The sequence below is a fragment of the Salvelinus sp. IW2-2015 genome, unplaced genomic scaffold (assembly GCF_002910315.2).
Source record: "Salvelinus sp. IW2-2015 unplaced genomic scaffold, ASM291031v2 Un_scaffold8374, whole genome shotgun sequence".
Taxonomy (NCBI): Eukaryota; Metazoa; Chordata; class Actinopteri; order Salmoniformes; family Salmonidae; genus Salvelinus; species Salvelinus sp. IW2-2015.
The window spans coordinates 12117-17717 of record NW_019949634.1 but is presented as its reverse complement, the minus strand read 5'-3'; the positions used below and the strand labels follow the sequence as shown (position 1 = coordinate 17717).

The window sequence follows — 5601 nt, the reverse complement described above, 5'->3', positions numbered from 1 at the left end:
CATCCTCATGCTCTGGCAGTTTGTCATACTTTCTCTGCCATTTCACTGATGATAATTTATAGACATCCTTACTAATCAGAAAACTGGGTGATAGTTTACTTTGCTCATGCGAAAAAAGAACACATGGAATGCAATATAATGCCTTACACTCTTACTATAACGAAGCCAGTCTCTCCGCACCTTTTCTCTTCCGTTTGCTGACTTACTATACTGTAAATAGTTGGGGAATGGCTTGCCTTCTGAGTCTGGGGGCATGGTTTTATACAGTTCTGTCTCCTCACCACACCTGTTGGCTAGTCTGCGAACAATAGCTTCCCTTTCATGGTCTTGTACTTTCTCTGGCCATCGTGCTGGATCCTCTAAAACCTCATCTTCCTCACTTTGAATCTGTCCATACTCTTCCTTTCCCTTATTACCTGGTGTTCAATCTCTTCTGTCACTCCTTCACTGGCACTGCTGCTACTCTTTAACTCCTCTTCCTGCTCTTTGCATAAGAGTATGTCTGATAGCTTTCTGCTGAGATTCTGCCACCTGGGGCTCTCTAGGCACTAGGAAGTGAGTAAACAAATCATGTGCCTAACTTTCAATAAAAAAATGGTCTAGTTATGCTGCTGCTGCTCCAAAACAACTGGCTCACCTCCCAGGTCTGCTTCATGTAGTAGACACATGTTGGGATCTGTCTACAGCAGTAGTAGTAGTAGTAGTAGCATCTACAGTATGGATAGGTAGGCTACATGTTAGGTTTTAATTTTAGTCTAGCTAGCTAACAAATATCACGCAAATATTGGGGAATACAGTTATAATAATATCTAAATAATAGCTAATTAGCTAGCAATAGCTGGTTGTGGTAGCTCATCATCGTGTTAATAATTACTGCTCTGGCCGAGTGAGTCCACGGTAGGCAGCTACCTGTAGCTAGCAAGCTATCTAGCTAGCTATATTTAGGCATGAATCATTAATGTTTTCCCCCCCTTAATGACACCCTTGGATGTACTGTGCTATGCTCTGCTTGCCACCAGTGTAATTATTTATGACCTTCCAATAATGGCGGTCAAGTAAAGTGTAATGTTAAGAAGACTAATATTCATAATTGTATTTTTTCTGGTGTCAAAAAGGAACACAAATTGAAGGCAGATCTTAAACATGAGATCGTCCAGAGGAAGAAGGAAATTTACTCTTCGCTCACCAAGTCAATCATGACCTCCATGCTCCCCTCCTATACAGGTCAGTCTGTCAGTATCATACTGTCACTATAATTACCTTTAATATGCATGTCAATAGCAATCATAAAACAATAGTTCCACAAATTTAGAAATGTTTTCCTTAACCCTGAAAAGAATCTGTGCACAAGGAGTGACTGCAATCCACACTTTAGTTCTGTTCAACTAGCCACTGCCAGCAAATTATGATTTGGACATGATATTTTAAACATGCTAAATGGTTGAGATTGGCTTTATGTCTGAAAAATGCTTTAATAGTTTTTTGGCCGTTGATAGTTTAACAAAACCAAAAGTGTGGATTGCAGTTACAAGGTCCATAGACTGCTGTCAAAGTAAGGAAAAATCACTAAATACTGTATGTCAATTGGCTGAACTATGCCTTTAACAATCATTGGATAGCAGTGACCCAGTGACCTCATAACCATAGCTTTATATAACTTACTTTGTAAACTTTTTTTCTGATTTTTAGAGGCTTCAAATGTACATGGGAAAGGATCCCTAAAGAGAATGCAGGACATTCTCGAGAGTCACATTGAGTCATCAAAGAGCACCATGTTCCACGATGCTAAGGGGAAGATGCTGACGCTCCTAACCAAGCTCAGCGTAGGATACTTATGTCACTGTTCCAATTCAATTATTGAAGTATTAATATGGGCACCATAGGTCTTATGCTCGACACACTCAGTTTACCACAAAACACCAGATAATTCCCAAAAAGAGTAGAACCAGCTCACCTGCATTTAAAATTTGATTTGACTTTTGAAAACAGGTAATGTAACAGAGTTCAGTTCACGTAAGAGTTTCATAGCGAATCATGTTTCAGAACAGGCCGCAGGGGACACAAGGTGCTCGCGAATGGGTTTAGAATTGTGAAATATTGACAAGTGGCAGTTGGTATGCAAGTGCGCATCGTCTCAATTCTAATTTTGTCCAAAACAGTGGCAGACTGGAGTGATCACTATCAAACACATCAGCAAGTGGCCTCTCCATAAAGGACTTAGGGGATACGTGTTCTTTCAACATAAGACAAGACATCGCCAATGTTAACAAGTCCGAGGTGCTGCATAATGGGCAGTTCTCTCTCACGGTTTGCTGCTATGATTGGATAGAGTGAATCAACGCAGCTGTTTTTTCGTACAGATAATTATCCCTAGGCATAAACAATCCTGTGTTAGAGTATCAGGTTGGCATTATTTTAATCCAAATCCATCCCTAATGTAAATTGTTGTCAAGGGGTGTACTAGAGGCGAAGTCAGGTGCAGGAGAGCAGAGTAATGTAAACAGGCACACTTTTATTTTCGTTCCAAAAACACGAGAGCACTACATAAATCAAACGTACTCAAAACACGGAACATAAAAAGTAAAGCACGTAATAAAACACCACAATAACATGAAACAATTACACACAAATACATGATGGGAAACAGAGGGTTAAATTCAAGTAGATTGATTGGGGAAATGAAAACCAGACGTGTATAAGACAAGACAAATGGACATTTGTCTTGTCCAGCGGCACACCGGCCTCGAGGACGACTCCGAGGACGAGGCGCAGGGCGATCCGGCCGGCGACGGTGAAACTCCCACAGTAGTTCAGGATCCAGAACATCTGCAACCGGAACCCAGCACATCTCCTCTGGCCCGTACCCCTCCCACTCCACAAGGTACTGAAGGCCCCCCACTCGAAGCCTCGAATCCAGGATGGAACGAACGATGTACGCCGGGGCCCCCTCGATGTCCAAAGGGGGCGGAGGGACCTCCCGCACCTCAGATTCCTGGAGCAGCGGACCAAGCAACCACCGGCCTGAGGAGAGACACATGGAACGATTGGTTAATACGATAATCAGAGGGAAGCTGTAATCTGTAACATACCTCGTTCACCCTCCTCAGGACTTTAAATGGCCCCACAAACCGCGACCCAGCTTTCGGCAGGGCAGGCGGAGGGCAGGTTACGGGTCGAGAGCCAGACCCGTCTCACTGCGGTGACGGAGCGCGCTGGTTTTCTGGCAACGCACGGCTCGCTGGAGATGGACACGGGCGGCCCCCATGTCTCCTCCTCGCACCTAAACCAGTCGTCCACCGCAGGAGTCTCGGTCTGACCCTGATGCCACGGTGCCAGAACCGGCTGGTACCCCAATACGCACTGAAAGGGGGAGAGGTTAATGGAGGAGTGGCGAAGCGAGTTCTGTGCCATCTCGGCCCAGGGCACGAACGCTGCCCACTCCCCTGGCCGGTCCTGGCAATAGAACCGCAGAACCTGCCCAACTCCTGGTTGACTCTCTCTACCTTCCCGTTACTCTCGGGGTGAAAACCTGAGGTAAGGCTGATCGAGACCCCCAGACGTTCCATGAACGCTCCACGTGAACTGGGACCCCGATCCGACACTATATCCTCAGGCACCCCATAGTGCCAGAAGACGTGAGTGAATAGGGCTTCCCGCAGTCTGTAGGGCCGTAGGAAGTCCGGCAGAGAGGGGAGACGACAGGACTTAGAAAAACGATCCACAACGACCAGGATCGTAGTGTTTCCCTGTGAAAGAGGAAGATCTGTTAGAAAATCCACTGACAGATGTGACCAAGGTCGTTGTGGAACGGGTAAGGGATGTAACTTAACTTTTACTTGGTACTCATCCCGGATCCGGGAGCACCCCCATCAGTAAAAAAGCTGACTAGCATAGCCTAGATAGCGCCACAAGTAAATACTAGCATCTAAATATCATGAAATCACAAGTCCAAGACACCAGATGAAAGATACACATCTTGTGAATCCAGCCATCATTTCTGATTTTTAAAATGTTTTAAGGGAAGACACAATATGTATTTCTATTAGCTAACCACGATAGCAAAAGACTCAACTTTTTTCTCTCCACCATTTTCTTACTGCATAGGTAGCGTTCACAAATTCGACCAAATAAAATATAAATAGTCACTAACCAAGAAAAAAACTTCATCAGATGACAGTCTGATAACATATTTATTGTATAGCATATGTTTTGTTCGAAAAATGTGCATATTTCAGGTATAAATCACAGTTCTACATTGCAGCTGCAATCTGAAATAGCGTCGATGCAGCCAGAATAATTACAGAGACCAACGTCAAATACCTAAATACGCATCATAAAACATTTCTGAAAAAATACACAGCGTACAGCAATGAAAGACCAACATCTTGTGAATCAAGCCAATATTTCAGATTTTTTAAGTGTTTTCAGCGAAAACACAATATAGCATTATATTAGCTTACCACAATAGCCAGAAACACAAGCAATTTACCAGCAGCAAAGGTTAGCAATCGTAACAATCCAGCAAAGATATATAATTTTCTGACTAACCTTGAATAAACTTCATCAGATGACAGTCCTGTAACATCATATTACACACATGCATATAGGTTTTGTTCGAAAATGTCATATTTAGCAGCACAAATCGTGGTTATACAATGTGATCAGTAGCAACATTTCAGGCATTCTGGCCGGCGCCATCTTGGAGAGGCACCTAATCTAATCGATAACTAATCGTAAACTTGACAAAAAAAATAAGGTGGACAGCAAATGAAAGATGCATTAGTTATTAATGCACAACCGCTGTGTTAGATTTTTAAAATTAACGTTACTAGACATACAGTGTGCGTTACAGCCAGACCAGTGCCGAATTAATGGCGGACAAATCATTTACATTTTTCCACAGAAATACGAATTATCATCATAAATAGCTCTACTTTTGGACGAGCTTCCATCAGAATCTTGGGCAAGTTGTCCTTTGTCCAAAAGAATCGTTGCTCGGTTGTAGAACGTCCTCTTCAACTTTGGAAATAGCAGCAAACATTAGCTATGTGGCGCAGACATGCCCAAATCTTCAAAACGCAATACTAAGGAAATTCGAAAATCGCAATATACATAACTATATATATATAACTCGGTTTAAAATAACTTCGTTATGAATGTTTCTAACACCTATATCGAATGAAATCAGAGCAGGATTATTCTAAGGCGATAACTTTAGCTTTTCAGAACGCCATGCTGAGGTCCTGCTTTGCGCCATGACGAACAATGAAAAGAGTGCACCCCCCATGCCATGGGCTTTGATATGGTCTCAGATCTGCCTAGAAACTCCATTCCAATTCTCATTGGTTACTGACATCCAGGGGAAGGCGCGTGCAGTTCATGTCGACCCATAGGATACATACAGAGTTTTAAACTGATCCTAGAACAGAAGTCAACATTTTCAGATTTTGCAGTACCTGTCAGGAATTTCGCTGCCAAACGAGTTCTGTTTCACTCAGAGAAATAATTCAAACGGTTTTAGAAACTAGAGAGTGTTTTCTATCCAATAGTAATAATAATATGCATATTGTACGAGCAAGAATTGAGTACGAGGCAGTTTAA

The 5601-nt window shown here is 42.8% G+C and overlaps 1 long non-coding RNA gene across 1 annotated transcript; it reads left to right on the top strand.

Annotated features, from left to right (window-relative positions):
* Nucleotides 1-1119: 1119 nt before the first annotated feature.
* Nucleotides 1120-2720, top strand: LOC139027214 (uncharacterized). The gene is made up of 2 exons (XR_011479274.1): nucleotides 1120-1224; nucleotides 1690-2720. It is a non-coding gene; the product is annotated as an uncharacterized lncRNA (long non-coding RNA).
* The last annotated feature ends 2881 nt before the right edge of the window (nucleotides 2721-5601 follow it).